Below are 19,167 nucleotides of genomic sequence, written 5' to 3' on the forward strand. Positions count from 1 at the left end.
CCTGCTGTTTGCTCTTCTGCAACATATTTTTAGTACCTGCAAGTGCCAGTTCAGTTGGTCCAGATAAAATACCAGGGATGGACAGAACAATGCATCGTATCCTCTCTGAAACATTTTTAGGCCCTTCTCAGCTTTTTTTAAAAAATGTGGTTGCATCATATTACCTTTGTTCTTTTCAATAAGCCCCAGTAAGAGTGGTCTTTAGACATTTTGCCTTTAGGGAACACATTCCACATGGCTGCATCTTCCTAAGAAGCCCCTTTTATTGTACAGGATTTAAAGGCACAAACAAGCCCTAATTCATCTAAGTTACTTTAAAAAGCAGTTCTGGGAAGCTACGGTTCTGAAGGGAAAAACAGGCGGGAAGGGTGCTCGCAACCCTTTCTCCGCTGGCTCTTTTCTGATCCCCCAATGCGTCTCCAGATACATTCCTCCTTACTGAGATAATCCAGAAAAAAGAAAATAGTTTTGGAGGTATGTTCTGTTTATTTCTCATTATTTATTCAAACAAACTTTAAAAGAAGCAGTTAAAACAAACCAAATACAAAATTTGGTCAATAAAAGCAGCATATATAATTAAAAACCTTCAGGCTAAAAGCCAAAGAACAAACATGAGATTTTATGTTGGTGAAAGGATTAGAAAGCATTTCTTATGAAGGCTGAAAGAATTTCAGTCACAGCTCTGGGCAGCTTCCCAGGAGGTATAGTGGAGTGGTAGTGGTGGCACAGTTGAGGAGGTCGTTGTCCATGCACCACGTATACTAATGCCTTCTCACTTCTACTACGGGTCCAAATGGGATTCTAATGCTCTGGCAGTTCCTTCCCCATTATCTGCTGTTTTCCTGAGCTTCCTGCTCACTGAGGTAGTCCAATCTGATATGAAGAAACAGCCACAACGTTCATGCCTTTTTACAAGGAAATAATCTACGTACAAATTATTTCAGTCTTTCTTCATATGCTTCCTTGCTTGGTGCTGCTTCATGCTTAGGACAGGCCCTTCTGAACAGACACGTTGATTGAGTTCATCTTTTCCACAGACTTTTGGAACTACTCTCATCCTTTTGTTCCACTGCAAATTACACAGGGATTCAACCTTGCATGAATTTCAGCAAGATTTTCTTCTCTTTCATCAGAACAATGGGGTCCAGTAATCACAAGGAGACGTAAAGTCATACACAGAGAATGAATGAACTTTGAATTCAGGAATAGTTTTGGATTACTCTTGTGCTGAAAAGTTCTGTATATTTTTTCTTCCAGTACTCATTCATTTGAGGAAAGACAATTTCTTTCAACAATTCTTGCTAAGGAAAGGAGAATTTTGGAAATATGTTCATGGGTGGAGTGGAATGGAGTGTTCTAGCATTTATTTGTGATGTGGCTTGTGTGTATGTGTGTGTGTGTGTGTGTGTGTGTGTGAATGTCCTGTGAATTATGTCTCCAGCATTCTGCAGCTTCCCACATTTGCAACCCAAGAGAAGACCTCATGTGGTAACACTTTTATACAACAGTGTTGGGCTTCAGGGTTTAGTGACCATGGTCTAGACAACAAATTTCCCAATGTTTAATGTTTTATGTAGCAGACCACCTTGCCTCTGAAGATGCCAGCTATAGTTGCCAGTGAAACATCAGGAAATCTGTCGTCTAAACCATAGTCACTAAATCCTGAAGCCCAACACTGACCAACAGATACTGGCTGTGAAAGCCTAGACCAGTATACTTCTATAGAACATTTTTATATTAAGAATCATGTGCAGCCAGAATATGATAATAATAATCAATCATATATGACTATGTGACATCTATGTAAAGTCAATTCAGAGCAAAGGGGGGCTTTTTGCATCATGTACATACCTCGGTTCATGAACGCTTCTATTCACAAACAATTTGGTTCGCGAACAGCAGCGTTCGCAAATTTTTGCTTCCGTTCACGTACTCCGTATTGGGTGACAAACACAACCCGCGGCCATCTTCCCTGCTCTGACATATGGTCATGGCTTCCTCTAAGCGAGATTGCGGTTGCAGACAGACACTTGCTATGAAGCTTTTTGGTGTCGCCTCAAGCAAGGTTAGTGTTCTCTCTCTTCGTACTGTACTGTACTGTACTTTGTTTCATATTTTGTGGTTAAAAAAAAAATAAATATGGTTCAGAACGGATTAACCTTATTTACACTGAACCTTATGGGGAAATTTGATTTGGTTCGCAACCAATTTGGTTCGCGACCAGAATCATGGAATGAATTAAGTTCGTGAACCGAGGTACCACTGTATTCCTAGTTGTAAATTAGCGCTAAAAAGTTATGTATACCCATGCCACGCTTTGAACAAATTTATGCAGTTTTTATAGCCTGAACCTTTGAATGTTGACTTGAAATTCACAAAACAAGGTGAAAACAACAGCGTCTGGGGTGGGTGTGGGGGTGGGTGGGGGGTTAGAAGCATCAAGATGGAAGTCATGGCAGGGTGATTGAAACCATGCCCATTTGTCCATCTGTGTGATGTTGATACCCATACAAAAGGGACAAGGCTTGGATTGCCCTGCCATGGCCGCCATCTTTTTGATCCCCTCCCATGGATACTGCTGATCAAAAAAGTCTGCAAAACATGGCTTTCATTTCATCTCTTATTATATGATTCTACCCTCAGTTCAATAAGTATTCCATTTTTCTGAGTGAATCTTTCACTAATTGCTAGTTTCTTTTCAACTTAGAGTGGTAATGAAATGTCTGCGTGCCGAAGTCTTTCTCAATGATATAGGTATGACTGAAAATATGTTATATCTTTAAGAGGAACAAAAAATCTTTGGATTTCTAGCTTTCTTTTTTGCTAACTCAGCATAAGCCTGTAGGCAAAATAGAAACAGTCCTAAAAGATCAATTTTCACACTATGTCATAAACAAATGATCTTGCCATTTAATGGAAATGCTGTGAATAGATGTTCATATGGACAAAAACATTAATTTTCTGGGAGTAACTGCTACACATTATCAATATGTGGACACTAAAAATCCAGTCCATGTCAGTGTTGCAGATTTTCATATGTAATTAAATCATATCAGTATTTTTTTAAAAAAATATCATACTCAAGTTTCCAAAATGCCTGGAGTGTTTTATGCAACTTCCCCAGAAATAAGTGGGACCTATCATAGCTTGTGGACATTTTGAGCCAGAAGTGGTGGGAAGGGGTGACTTCACTTCATTGATGCTGATTGGTGCCATGATGGAGTTTACACCATTGTAGTTCCTTAAAAAAAAAATTGGAAGTTTTCTTCTGCATTTTCCAATTCCCCTGCAGAAGGATAAGGAGAGTCTCAAAAAAAGAGTCATATAAAAATGTCTAAGTTGAAACAACTCCCTCCTTATTACAGATTTTACTCAGGCTTTCAGAGTTATGGGGGGGAGTATTAAATGTTTATTCATATTTTTAATGTTTATATAATTCTATTGTAAGCCATCCAGAATCATTTGGGAATGATTAACATTTACATTTGTAAAATAAATTCATAAACAATATCAAAATGTTGGCAATATAGGCTGGCTTGCAGAATTTGCACACCAGTTTCCTTTCAAACAACTCTGTGTTTTTAATTCCTCAAATATATTGACAAAATAAGAAAAAATCCTGGATCTCAGAATTCATTTATCTATAATTCAGCAAATGAAGAGAAACTCGTAGGGCCAAACAATTGCACTTAATTTGCATTGTTATTGTTTTAATGCCAAAAGGAGAAAGAGACAGAAGCAGCTGCTATGTGTGTGTTTGTGGTGTATGAGTATGTGTGTGATAAAGAATGTATCAGATGGCAGCAGGAAAGATGGAGATGTTTGTTCTTTTCTTTTAGCTATGCTATTTTCATAGGGCAGTGTTTCTCAACCTTGGGAACTTTCAGATGTGTGGACTTCAACACCCAGAATTCCCCAGCCAGCATGGCTGGCTGGGGAATTCTGGGAGTTGAAGTCCACACATCTGAAAGTTCCCAAGGTTGAGAAACACTGTCATAGGGAGACAATGCATTGCTTGGGCTCAAAACCAATGCTTTATGACAGAGATTCCAATGCTTTTTAATTTTAGAATGGAAGGTCTACCATCATTCCTTCTCACCTTAGGGTTACTGATAATAAGGAAGGGGGAAAATGCTATTCCCACTATACAAAGATAGCCTCTGCTTAGGCTGCCCTTTTAAAAACCATTATGATATACTATTAACATGACAGGAATGAAAGCCCAGCTCAAGGAAGTGAAGAATTTTTGCCTGAAGTCATTGACCTAGGATATAGATTTTTGCCTAATTGAAACATCTTACAGAAGTCTGAAATCTGGTTCCACTAGAATCCGTATAAACCATTTCTAATTTCAATGCTCCCAAATGGGAATTCATCAGAAGTTTTTGGTTTGTAGCTTGGAACACAACGGCCTTCAAGTAGAGTTGATACTGATGTGGCAGTTAAACTGAAATGGCCTATCCAGAATCCAAAGACCAAGGGAAGGGAGTAGGTGGGCTTTATTTGGGAACGGCCCACGATATTTTGCTCCAGAGGCAAAGGATAAATAGAGGCATGTTATTTATAGGTACGTACACAAGAATGCCTGTTTAGCGACAAGTGTTCTCCTCTTGGTTCCGATGTTTTAATGGTTTTCAAAGTGGCTAATAATAATAAAATACAGATAAAAATAGAATTATAATTAAACTATAACAACAAATCAATTAAAAACACCTCAGGAAAAGGAACAGAGACATCACTCAAGTAGCTAAATTGATTTCAGAAAAAAAAAACCCCAAAAAACCCAGCTTTAATGCACAAATCCTCTTTCTTTGATAACAGAAAGACAGAAAAGTAGGGGTTCAGTCTGACTGTTTATGGCAGGAAATTTCTGATATTTTGCTGCCCTGTTGGGGCAGTAGCAATGATACTCTTCTGGAACTAGCCCCCCAGGTCAAACTGTGTAGTGGCCAAGACCAGCCCTGGGATGCTGACCCGAGAGGGGAACTCGTAGAAGTGGCCTTCCCAGCCCCTGGTATTAAAGCTACAGTAACAAATCCATAGCGAACAATTTACTTCTTATTCATGGCATGCACAAGGAATTGCTGGGGGCTGTTCCTCATGCTGCCTAGTGGCAGAACCAGAGGGCCTCTCCTAGGATCTACAAACAAGGACACAGACATAATGGGAGAATGGGATCTTTCAAATAGCTTGATCCCAATTATGTGGGAATTTGAAAGCAATAGCATAGAACCTGTTTTTATTTCTCATGCAATGCACTGAGGTCTGTAGCAGAGCTCGTGTATGTACAAAAATCCCTAGCTTTCCAACACACACATTTTTTTTAAAAAAATAAAGCTTCTATCTTAAGGATGCACCATTTATTAGCATATTCATTCCTATATTATAAGTGTTCGTGTGCAGTAAATGTGCCCTTTATGTTACCTCTAGTTCAAAGGTGGGCAGTTTGCAAGCCATTTCATGAACTTAGCTATTCAGTTTTCTGCAGTGGGGCCATCCCCTCCCATTAATCAGCTGAATAGGGGAAGAAAGGGGGTATATCTCTAGCTAGATTTTTTTGATTGCCTGTCAATCACTTGGTTGCTGCACAGGCATCAGAGAATACATGTAACTTTTGTCTCCTAAAACCCTGATGCAAATGGCCTCATATGCAGCTAATATGCTTAGAGAAAAGCTTGACAGCAGAACAGGGAGGGGGAATCTTTGTAAGACACTTTATACAGTTTTGCTTATCTATAAATATAAATAGAGAAGCCAAAAGACAAAACCCTTAGAGTTAAGAAAGCAAAAAAGACACTGATTCTTTAAAACAATACAATAACAATAATGTTTTTTCACTGGAGTCAAGGAATTATAGGGTGTCAAAATTATATTTATATTGTGACTACATAAACATTTTCTAAGATCTACACCTGTATGATCTATTGCATTTGGTACCAGGGTGGATTAGAAGCAATTGTTCCATAGTGGTTATTATGAAATAGTGCTCCATACAGCCAAGTAGTCCAGGCTGGCCGTGACAACACTCATCTCATGTTCAGAACAATACAGAGGTGAAAGACGCTATTATGTGCAAAGGCCCTCATAAAGCTGGAATTTTCCTACCTAGGACAAACTGGAGAGCGGCTTACATTCTTGGAGCTCCATTGGTAGATATGGCTAGTGGGCAATTAAGGAAGGATTAAGGTGATTTCAAGTTGAGATTCTTTCTTGATGATGGCTTCACTTCCCTTTTACTGGCAGTGGTACAGAAATGGTTAGGAATTGCTGCTTCCAGGGATTTTTAAAAATTTCCCAGTTTAGCCAGCAGTCCTGGAATTCCCAAGAGGTCCAGTCAAACAGCCAAGGCTAATCCTGCTTACCTTCCAAGATGAACAAATTCACTGTGCAACATTACCTTCAACCATACAAACTATAGAGTTCCTTTCTCATTACATCTGTTTTCCATCTATCAAATCATTTCTATGTTTCACATAAGGTTGGAAGCAGGCTTGTGAAACAGCTGGATTTTGTATTTTGCAAAATTGGGGGGCTGACCATTATTCATTCCATCAGCCCTTCTGAAAATCTTAAGGGGTTCTTGAAAAAGTACCTAGATTATTGGCACTCCTCTCTCTCATTTCAGCATAAGACCATATGTAAGTGCAGATTCTTTTTGCTGTTTGCCATCTTGCTTGTTGAAGAATTCTGCAAAATATAAAGCTTATGTGCAAATTTTGTGATGATGAGTGCCTCATAAAGGTATTCCCTAATACTGATTTTGGATTTTCATTTTTGGAATGAAAATCCAAAATTGTGTGACTACCTTTCCTTTCAGAGTAGAAGAAGGAGATTTGCACCAACAACAGAAATAATGTGGTACCACCAAACACTCTCCCACAAAGTCTTCCTGCTGCTATTGTTTTTAAGTCCAATTTTCCAAGGAAATAAAATAGCCTTGCTTTATTTTGTTGTCTCTAATAAAGCCAGTATTGTCCTCTAAATGATTCTCTTAGAAAGAGAAAAGTCATGACTCCAGGTTGTCAGTACTTAAAGATCCCTTCCAAGACTTGTTTGATAAACCTGCTTTGAACTTTTCTAAAGTTGAGGTTTTCTCCTTCAGTACAAAATGCGTTTTAAATTATTTTACTGTCTTGGATTTCCTTTCTTGTTAAGGGGAAAAACAACAACCCAAATAGTCCTTTTAAATTATTGCAGGGATTTTGGTAAGGTAAGAACAAAGTTAGTATGATTAAGAACATTTATAAAAACTCACCCAGAAGCCAAGTTAAGCAAGATTAGAAACTAACCCAAACTCTTCTCTTCGAAGGCTGAAATGAACTGCTTTGTTCCTTCTTACAATGTTTATTAACATCAAAGGGAAAACTAATGAAACACCATTTTAGCAAATCTCTAATATAATTAAAGTTTGGAATAATATTTTTATAAAGTACGATTGGAACTCTAAGGAGCTGCTCAAAAAACTGAGCTGCATTCAGTAATTGGCTGAGTAGCATTTGTGGTTATTTTAAAATCAATTGGGATGGCTTTTGGCAGAGTGAGAAGCACCCCCCACAGTTGTTTTCGTATGCCATGAAAGGTTAGCAAATTGATCATTATGGATTTGTTTACTGTAGTCTTAATGCCAGAAACTGGAAGAGCTATTTGTGTGTTCCTCTCTCATGGGCCATAATACCATGGCTGGCCTTGGGTGCTATATCCTGTCCCTGGTACTAGTTAAATTAACAGGAACTGAAACTCATTCTCACTGGGATACTTGAGAATTGTCCTCTGGTGTCCTCCAGATGTGTTGGGACAACTGTCATTAGAAATTCTGGGGAAGGCTACTTGTGAGTCACATCCTATCATTTCCTGTAGTGGCTACCTCATGGTTAGAACATGGATCTTATTCATCTGTCCTCAGTACTGCTTTCTCCAAAATGTATCAGTTTGCAACACATAAAAATAAGAATTGAGAAAAATATTTCAGTCTCCTGATTTCAGCTGAGCAACAAATTCATCTGAATTTGAACTGAAAAGGAATAATTAGATTTTCTGACTGTTCTGTCAATGTCCTATATGGGAACCATGCAGTTTATGGAGAATGTGTTAGGGTAATGATAATATCCAGCATTCCAAATATTTTTAAGTATTCAAGATGTTTTTCTTAAATCTCAAGATTCCTTCAGTTGTGCTTGCAAGCTAAGTACTTCCCCACCTCCACCTTCCCCACCTCCACATTAGGTGAGGCTGAAGCTTAAGATACAGTGGTTGGTTTAAGGTCTGTTAGTAATCTCTGAATCTAGTACTTTCTTTCCCATAAATCACAATCTTCATCTGTGTGCTATAGTACTTCTCAGCTGAGAGTGTAGAAATACAGTACAGTATATGAGTATTCCCTGGAATCAAGAGCTATTAATCTCTATTCTTTGTGGCTGTTTTAAATGCTTATAATGTGGGGTTAGCATTTCTAAATATAAATTCATAAATATTTATTATAAAAAGTGATACAACTTACTCTTCCATTCATCTACTGTTACATCCTCTATAAGTCCACAGTAGTCTTTGACTTCTTACAAGAAGTGAGAGAAAACCTTAAACCACAGTGAGATCCTGCTTTGCAGTCTTGTCTTGCAGGATGAGTGTACGCCATAGTTAGCCAGTCCCAATAGTCTGCCATAATCATGGCTTCTCACAAATCAGGAAGTAAATGGGGTTTGTTACAAACTATAATTTTGAAAACTGTTTGCCACAAACCTGAGAACAGCTCATTAACAGAAGAAGAGAACATGTAAGTATAGTGCCCACCTCCACAATATCAAATCAGAACTTGATGTGACCTGACCTAGCAGTTAATTTCTCCACTCTTACCTTATTCTGCTACCACTGATTGTTGTTCCATCTTGGAATAAAAGTATGAAGTAAAAAACTGAGTCTTGTAGCTGCTTATGAAGTGTTTCTTGCCCACTAGAGAACATGGGAGAAGATGGATGAAATAGGAGAAATGCTCTGATACTGGGGGAAGAAATGCTTATTATATTAGCCTTTCTCTAGATGAATCACCTACATAACAGTGTATGTAGTTGTCCAAAGAAGTCTAAATGTCTCTTCTTTTAATGCTAAATACAAAGCATGGCATCTTCTTTCTCAGTTCTTCTCATGACATGAGTGGTATCAATGAAGAAGTCATTAAACATGAAATCTAAGAATGAACCTGTGGAACTTGCTTTTAAATAAATTCTAATCCCGGATGTAACTGCACTATTGAAGCTGGATTCACGCACACATGAAGTCTTGGTGCTCTTTGAACTTGGTAGTTTCGTTACAGATGTTTTATTATACAATTAGGTAACATCAATGCTATCATCAGACATATGGAATCTTTGGTTTGGCTTAGAATGTACTGTGAACCCAACCACTGTGTTTATAAACCATGTTTTTGGTTAAGATTATATGTGAACCCATCTATGATGGCTTATTCAACAGAGAATAGGTAATAAGCCATGGTTTAGCACATTGTTGGTGTTTGGGGAGGGTGTCACATATACATGACTGATGCAAATTACATAATTCATAACATTTGTGTAATTAGCATCATGGCATATGAGACATTATTGTGGCATTAACAAACATATGAGCCCAGGATGATGCATGAACTCTGCTCACGATTCTTAATGAATGACCGGATTCTGGAGTCAAAACGTTAGTTGAGAGCAGCTGGATGGTTAGGATCATTTTTCCCAACTGGAGAATAATGAAATCAATAGGAGAAATTAAGAAAAACCTAAGCATTCACTACTTAAGAACATGCTGCCACCAATTTATCAGCTATGTCAGAAACTCAGACATTTGACATTTTCAGTTTTTGATGTCACTGCCTGTTTGTGTGTATTTGCTGACACAGTTCAAAATATGATGTCCTTTGCCACCTGTTATTCATTTGAAGAAAGCTGCATGGCAACTGAAGGACCCAAAGCTGTTGCAGTGGTTTCATCTGTAATTTGTGTAGATCTCAGTCCGTATCTTCCATACGCCCCTTTTCCAACACAGCTTTCCCCCAAATGATATAGAATAAGGAGGGGGTGGCATTATATTGGCTAAGTTGTTGGACTAGGATGGAAGAGATCCAGGTTCAACTCACCTTCAGCTGCGGAAACGTTCTGGGCAACTTGGCCCAGTCACTCTTTCTCAACCGAACCTTCCTTACAAGCTGGTTGTTATGTGGCTAAAATAAAGGGAGCAAGCATATTAACTAATATGTATAGGTAACAGTAATAATAACAACAATGTCATGAAACTGATCTCTTAATTTAATTTTCTTCCCCAGTTTTTCTTCCTCGTTTTCAGATTGCTTTAGAACATCTTTAGAATTCCTTTTGATTATGTTTTTATGTTGATTTCATTTTTGAGTTTATCTCATCATTGCAGGTTATTGAAGATACCTGTTTTGTTATTATTCATCTGCTTGAGCTCTTTTTCTCATGTTGCCATCCTCAACTTGAATCATGGAACCCAGGAAGGATGCTGGCCACTGGAGAGCTAATGATATAATGAAGAACAAGAGACTTACAAACACTCCTTGACCACCTTGCAATCAAGGTAAGTACACAAACCTCAAAAGCCACTTTTCTGAGTTTTACAGATATGTTTGTCTCCTTTAAAGAAATGCAGTACAATTTATTTTCCATCTAATTGCAAGAGAATGGTAGAAAAAGAGTTCTTCAAATGAGTACTTGTTAAACAAACAATTTTGAAAATGGCCAATTTAAAAATTTGGCTCTTTCTTATAATCTAATGCTGCCCCTCATAAGCTAGAAACCAGGAACAACTAGAAGTCATCAAGCTGGAAGATGGAACAAGCTGAACAATTGCCAGCATTGCTGCTGGATATGGGTCATGATTTATGAGGAGCCTTTCTTATTTGGTGTCTGTCACAAACAATACAACACTCTTCAGACATTTGCAAGGTGTATAAGCTTGACAAAGGGAGGAAGGACCAACATGACCCCTCTATTCTCTTTTCACTGCCTTCCACATGTACACAGCAACTCGGCACTTTGTATGTCTGTGTGCATGCACAATTCTATGCTTCTATGCATGAAAGCTTGTTCTGAGGTTTAGAATCCTAGGCATTAAAAGCCCATGCTCTGTCATAAACCCTCTCCCAGAGTCTGAAAGCTCAGAGTGAGGACACAGTCTTATTTTACATCAACTGATTCTGCAAACTAGATCCAGATTTATCTCATTTGTGAACATTCTGTCAGAGACAAAGTCCATCTGAGAACATACAACCACACTTCCTTCCTGTAAAATTGGAACAAATAGCAACTTGGGAGAGAAGAAGGTGGGGCTGGGGGGTGGATATGCCTGGGAGAAAGTTAAATCCTGTCATGTGGTTAAAGATGCATCATCTTTGAACTACAGTGATCATGCTCACTAAACCAGGCTCTATTACCATAATTTTCTCCAGGTTCTTGTTCTCAATTGCCTTCTCCTTGTCTTTTGTTCTACTATCATTTCTCTGCCTTGCTGGTGAAACATCTGGACTTAATCACTTCATTGATCATACCAAATTGTCAGTTCTCAGACCACTACTGGGCAAATTTCCATGCAGTAATTCAGCATCAGACAAGAACTCATAATACTATTGTGCTGGATGCAAAAAATGACTTTGTTGCCAGGTTGTTATATTCTGGGGAAAAATTGCTACACCTATGAAACATCAGCTCTGGAAATAGCTCAAGTGTTTATTCCTCTATGATTCGGCGGGGGGTGCGGGTGGGGAGGCTGGTCTATATAAAAAGAAAATCTTAGTCTTCATGTTTGTTCTTTATATTTCTCTGAAGGATTAAAGCTGAAAACCAAAGCTTTATGGGAATCCACACAAACAAAATGAGAGAGACAAATGCTTATGGGAAGCACCATCATGCACAGTTTAGCTTTCTTTGGACTCTGAATCATAGTAGGTTTCATCACCAAATACGTTTTTCAATGTATCTTTTCCAGGAGTAGTTTTCCTTTTATCAAAGTTCTGTGTTTATGGGATGCCCCCCACCCCAAATATTCAACAGCTCTTTTGGAGCTAAATTAGATTCACCAAACAAATATAGGCCATGAATCATATTCTATGGCCCTTTGTGTCTTCCCCAGGTGAACATCAAAGCCACAAGATCTATTGAATCCCTTTTGCATCACTGTATTTACTTGCTGCATTTTGTTTATCTTGTTCACAAATTGAGCAAATCAGATCTAAACTTTCTTCTAAAGTTTGTCTCTGAAATGGAGTTATTTTTTAAATCACATAGAACAGAATATAACATCAATATTAGCTTATAGAAAAGCCCATAAGCATAATGTACCTTCAGTTATGTGTCTCTTACAAAGTTCTTGAGATTGGAGAGAGTCAAAAAATCATGAGGCTCAATCTTTCTCTGAAAAGCAACCCAGCAATTCCTAACATGCTTTCATTTAGGTCAGCCCATACGATTGCAGGGCAGAAAAATAAATGTTTGTTATTAGCAGAACAAGGAATTCCAGATGGCTCAAGCATGCTTACTTTCTCATGGAAAGTAAGGGCACAAAATTAGAAAGAAGTCAACTTGACTTAAAGTTGTTTTCCAATCTCTATATAGCAATTCATCTCTGAAAAAGATCCTTCCCCAAGTCTCAGAATCCCCGAGTTGATGGAAACCATTTAGGACTGAGTCCAACCCCTATTGAATGCACAATTCCCTGCAATAGATTCTGTTTTCTCAGAGACCTTGTTCCAATAAATCAACACCCAACTCAATGGAAGTTGAACCCTTCCGTTTGTGGCTTTCAAAATTATCAGAATTCTTCCAATCATTATCTGTGGTCCAAAGATTGCAGCTCAGTGCTCAGCACGTGTTTCACATGCATGAGGTCCAATTCTTGTCTTCTTCAGAGAGGGTTGGGAAAGACTGCAGCCTAAACCTTGGAGAACTGCTACTTATCAATCTAAACAATACTGAGCTATGTCCACCAGAGACCTGACTCATTATAAGACTGGTTCCTGAGTTTCTAAACAGATAAGAAGGTCTAACAGCTAATAGAACTCAAGAAGTCCTGAACAAACTTGTCGTTCAATCTTGAATGACCTCGGTGATATACTTGGGAGAAAGATGTGTGTGTATGTTGGGAGACACATAAAGAAACCTTTTATTAAAATCCCCCCATCACAATGAAGAGAGGATATGGGGATTTCCCTACATTTAGTGGCATCTCTTTATCTCTGGAAATAGTTCAGTCATGCCTGTCAGTGTAACAACTTATCCTGAAGGCTTTAAAAGCACATCTTTCTTCTATTCTTGCAATGTAATTTTTTTTTCTCCTGAACTGCATTATGACAGAGGTTCTGTTGTTGCTGTAATATCCATGCAGAAGTAGAATTACCACCCAAATACCATGAGATTCCCATCCTCCTTGTTCTCAGTCCCTTGTGGAAGAAGTGAAGGCCTCAGAGGCTTGCATACAATTTTTGCCAATGAATTCCCCTTCTGATTTCCAGCAGGATTGTTTCAGTTCCACATTAGTTGTTGTTGTTTAGTCGTTAAGTCATGTCCAACTCTTCATGACCCCATGAACCATATCGCACCAAGCCTTCCTGTCCTTCACTGCCTCCCTGAGTTTGCTCAGTTTCATGCTCATTGCTTCAGTGATGCTATCTAACCATCTCATCTTCTGCTGTCCCCTTCTCCTTTTGCCTTCAATCTTTCCCAGCATCAGGGTCTTTTCCAAAGAGTCCTCTCTTCGCATTAGGTGACCAAAGTATCTGAGCTTAAGCTTCATTATCAATCCTTCCAATGAGCAGTCAGGGTTGATTTCCTTTAAGATTGACTGGTTTAACCTCCTAGCAGTCCAGGGGACTCTCAAGAGTCTTCTCCAGCACCACAGTTCAAAGACATCAATTCTTCAGCGCTCAGCCTTCTTTATGGTCCAGCTCTCACAGCCATACATTACTACTGGAAAAACCATAGCTTTGATTATGCGGATCTTTGTCGGCAAGGTGATGTCTCTGCTTTTTAATATGCTGTCTAGTTCCACATTCAGTCTCCAACAAAAATATCCTTGGTTGAAGACTGAGAACAAAGAAGACCAACAGGGCTCTTATGTTTGATCCCAGCATTTTATAATCCAGAATATATTGCTTCGGGCTTTGGACATTCAAATCTGAGCTAGTGTAATGAACAGCTATTGATGGCCTTACCTTCCTTTAGGCAAAGGCTAAGATATTCTGAAGCAATATATTTATATATAAAGTTTAGATATAAGTTGTGATGCACAGACAAATGCACGCACGCAACCACATTAATCTCATTTTTTAAATCAGCACATATCTCAATGCCTATAAATGGGAAAATATGTCTACATGGATTAAAGACTTGCTGCTGCCCTGCTGTGTTCTTTCTGTGGGATTTTGTTTTGTTAACTTATGAGCTGGACTTGAAAAACACTGGAATACAGCAGCTACTTAGATTTTGTCTCTGCAGACAAAGGCACCTTTAGTCTAGACCAGTGTTGTTCAACCTCAGCCACTTTAAGATGTGTGGACTTCAACTCCCAGAATTACCCAGCCAGCCATGCTGGCTGGGGAATTCTGGGAGTTGAAGCCCACACATCTTAAAGTGAGTGAAGTTGAAAACACTGGTCTAGAGAATGGTTTGTGCCAATTTCCTTTGAAAATATTAGCAACATGTCTCTGCAACAATATGCTTTCATTGCCAAAAAAGGGGAATTCCCACTGTCTGTTTGCCTGGTGCAGATTTCCTTCCTCCTATTGCTTTCAGCTGGCAAAAACAGTTGATTAATTTAAGTGGAAAATCCTTCTCCAGAAAATGTTACGATACATTTGAATGGACTCCATATAGCCTGTACACATATATGTGTCATATATATTTGGGGGATATCCAATTTTGCTCATGAGTATGTTATTCCTGTGCAGGCAATTTGATTATCTCTCCAGCAGTCTGTGGATGGAAGTTTTCTTCCTTTTTTATCAGGAAAAAACAACATGCAGGTCAGGGGGGAAAACCTGATAAAGACTTTTTTGAAAAATTGGAAACCTTATATGGACTTTTTGTTGAAAGAAGAAAAGACTGAATTGATGACTTATGGATTTGGGGATTAAAAAGGGATAAAGAGGGAGGGGAAAGAGTAAGATGGCAACCACTCAATAGAAGGAAGGGCAGAAGTCATAATTCTATATTTTCTTTTTTTTTCTTTTCTTTTTCTTCTTTTTCTTTTAATTTTTATACTTTTATTGTATTCAAAAATTCTAATAAAAATGGAGAGAGAGAGAGAGAGAGAGAAAGAGAGAGAGAGAGAGAGAGAGAAACAGCATGCATTGCTTTACTGCAAGTGCTAGGAGGATTTAACCCAGCGCTTCCCAACCTCAGCAACTTTACGATGTGTGGACTTCAGCTCCCAGAATTCAGAATTCCACACATTGTAAAGTTGCTGAGGTTGAGAAACACTGATTTAACCTTTTCCTTGTGTGTGTACGTGTGTATTTATGTTTTCCGAACCTGCTACTTTTTTCCCAAACACGCTTTTTAGGAAAACTGGCAGGAAACAAAGGGTTAACTCCCCATACCTGGCTGTGGATTGGATCCTATTCAGCTACTTTTTAAGGGTGCTAGTGGTACATATTTTTAAGAACATTAGACTATATATGTTTGACATGACAGGTAGCTGAAGCTATAGCAGCCCTTGGCATTAAAACCATCTTCTTCAACCTGCTCCAACATGTTGGAGCTAACTTTTCCAGAATTCTCAACCAGCATGAAATTTGGGGAATTATAATCTTAGTGGGCATTAAATGGGAGGAAAGGTACATTCTAAAAACATGGCTAAAGGAGCTTTTCTGAAATGTGATCAAAGTAGAATCCAAACTGACCTTAGTGAAAGAAGAGCCCATTCTGATTATCACTGGCACCAAGAGAGATACTGATAATGTATTGTTGTCTGTAGGAAGGCAGTGCAGCAGGTGCCAGGAATGGCCTTGGCCTATTACACATGCAAATTTTATTAGTAGACTGCAAACTGTTGACCCAGTTTAACTGTTAAACTTGTTACAAGAAGGGAAAATACCTTGATGTATTCTCTCCTTCCAAGATTTTTCAGATGAATTGCAAAAAATGGATGATCTCTGGATCATGGAAATGGAAAAACTTCCTTATGCCTACAATAACAATGCTGCCTTGTTCTGCATTTTCTGTAACCAGAGGCCTGCTGGTATTTGAGTTTTTTTTTTAATGACTTATTTTTTTACATGTTATTAATAATATCCTTAATCATAAACGGCACTTAATCTTTTATGGCAGCCTCCACAGCATAGTCTCAATGGGCCTTGCAAACACAGGTGACTTGTTCCCTTCCAATTAGGCTAATCCTTATCAGTCTGTTTAATTCTTTCCTCGTGAATTCAAAAATCTTGTCCAAATAGTATAACCGAGCTGATGATGAAAGCAAGGGCATGCAAGGCTGTTCTGAGCACAGCAATGATGGAAAGATACAAAGGAAAAATATTTCAACACTAATGTACCCTTACAAATGTATATATGATGTATGTGAACCAGCAGTGGGGGGCAAGACTGGTGAAAGTGTTGCAGTGTCCTGATTCAAGCTCTCCTCCTTTGCCTGCCCCCAAAGGATGGAGTGTTCAATGAATGCACAGTGCTGCTGTCCTCATTCTGATAAAAACAGGGTGAGCCTATGGACTTTAAACTAGTAGAGCTTCCCTTGCTTGATGCTAGGGTTACGTTCCCCAAACATCTCATATAAAGGGAATTGACATAAAGAGAGACACTGAACCAGTGGAAAAAGGGGGTTGCAGGATATGGTGTCAGATTTTATAACTCAAATGCATTGACAGATGTGGTCATAAATGTTTGGAGCCTTATTCTAAAACAGAAGCTGGGTAGGAACAGCATTGATTCCTTTGAACTTTGGTTTTGGAGAAGACTCCTGAGAATTCCATGGACAGCTAAGAAAACAAACCAATGGATCATTGAACAAATCAACCCAGAGTTCTCATTTGAGGCACATGACCAGGCTCAATTACCCTACTTCACACACATTATGCGAAGATCCAGCTCTCTGGAAAGGGCTCTAATGCTGGGAAAGGTGGAAGGAAAAAGAAGAAGAGGATGACCAGCAGCAAGATGGATGGACTCAGTGATAGTGGCAAGGACTGCGCTGATGGGACACTTGAAAGAACAGGTTAGGGATAGATTGTCTTGGAGAAAATTTATCTAAGAGGTTGCTAGGAGTTAAAAACAACTTGATGGCTCTCACTCACTCACTCACTCAATCAAACAATTCTTAAACATTACTTTATTCAAACATGTTTTCTTCCATGTCTCATGTTCTATGTACAATGAAAGCATTTCCTCCATCTTGAATATTATAGTATTCTCCATAGAATCATGGGGTTGGAAGGGGGCTTGAATATCTTTAATTTTCGTACCATCCTATACAAATAGCTATCCAGCCTTTGTTTGAATATCTCCAGTGATGGAGCATCCATGAGTTCAGAAGACAGGCTGTTCCACAGTCAGGACATTCCTCCTTATTTCAGATTTGAACCTCCCTCTATAAAACTTCCACCCATTAATTGCATAAAGCAGATTCACATAAAATGAGGAAAACTCATATTTTTTTTCAGGCCATGGTAGTTATTAGATATGCAGAAGACATATCTGCAGTCTATGTGCAACTATGAATTGCTGCTTCCTTTTTTATTTCTGAAGGGACTATTACAATTTAGAATGAACTAACTATATACAAACTTTAATAATATAGAACTGCTCAATACCTATATACACACATACTGTATAAAGGATATCCTGCTGTCCAAAATGATAGAGTTTAGACACAAGTCTCTTACCTTCGCTATTTATAAGAAATAGCTTTCATCTATCCTGTACTCTGCAGAGCATAAGTCTTTAAACTATTATACACATTTTTTTGATGTCACAGCCTTTCAAAATAAATTAGGCTGTAAATTTGCTCAATATTGGTGTTTCATGCAATATTTGAAGTGGATCACAAATCTGCAACATAAAAAGCTGCCAAATATGAAGTGCAAAAATACACATGGGCTCTAGATGACAGAGTTTTCTGTATGTCTTTGCTGCTGTCTACTGGTGATCTGGATTTTTGCAGCCCAGGTCTGGTAGTCCTAATTCATGTTGGTTGACTCACAATTGGAGAATGGTGATGGAAGAAGTCTGAAAAACAACAGAATGTTTTGGAGATAGTTGGCTATCAAATTATTGGAAGACAGCCTAGCTAAAAAGATTAAACATCAAAGCAAATTTAGGAAGAGTTTTACCCTGAATAATACAGACTAGTGAGAGCACAGTTTATTTTTAATAACAAAGCTCTCGTTTATTTCATTTAACAACACTGATCCTTCTAGATGTGATGCGTTTAATCCTATTTATTTTAATAGCTCTATTCTAAGCGTGAATAGAATTTCCAAAATTCATTCCTCCTTTTAAACAGATATGACTGTCAGCAGCAACAACAACAAAAAGATGTTCAAAGCAACTTAAACACTAAATGACATTTGACTACAAGATTTCTGAAGTTCCCTTAGTATGTATACTTGAAACCATTATCAAAGCAGTAGTGATTTCAGACTAATTTACTGAAGGCCAAAACAATCTGAAAGTCAATCTGATTAGGTAGTTATGTAATATTTAGGGATAGTAATTTATTTATTTTTGAACTGCAGAAAAAAATATCCTGCATTTAGGGAGTGAAGAGTTCTTAATTTAAAATATTTTATCTGTTATTTAGATAAGAGGTTCACAACATTTGTACCCTAAACTTACACACTAAAGCTATATTACACATGAAAAAGGAATGAGGGAGATAGGAGGAAAACATTAAGCACTGAGTTTGAAAAGTCCAGTAATGGTTCCTACAATGATCAGCTGAAAACTGTTCAGAGAAAAGAGAAATCTATAGAGCCACAGTGATTGTGGGTGTTTGTATGTGTGTACATTGTAAGAACTCATAGAAGGACCTTGCTTCCTATCAGCCTGCTGCAATGTAATAGAATAGCTACTGCTAAGTGACAGATGGAGGTGGAGACTCGGGAACTGGATTTTCCGAAGAGCTGATAGCATAAGATTAAATCAATGATTTCTTGTGATTTTG

General features: G+C 38.3%; 1 long non-coding RNA gene across 2 annotated transcripts in view; it reads left to right on the forward strand.

Moving 5' to 3' along the window:
- The window catches only part of LOC112540660 (uncharacterized), a 60,497-nt gene that overhangs the window by 34,130 nt on the left and 7,200 nt on the right, over window positions 1-19,167 (forward strand). For both annotated transcript variants that reach the window (XR_003084732.2, XR_015798249.1), the window contains one exon: window positions 10,408-10,578. This is a non-coding gene — a long non-coding RNA (uncharacterized LOC112540660). The remainder of the gene's footprint in view (window positions 1-10,407; window positions 10,579-19,167) is intronic.

This window comes from Python bivittatus, unplaced genomic scaffold (genome assembly GCF_059951505.1).
Source record: "Python bivittatus isolate LINGU-HERP-01145 unplaced genomic scaffold, Pbiv_v1 ctg000570_np1212, whole genome shotgun sequence".
Taxonomy (NCBI): domain Eukaryota; kingdom Metazoa; phylum Chordata; class Lepidosauria; order Squamata; family Pythonidae; genus Python; species Python bivittatus.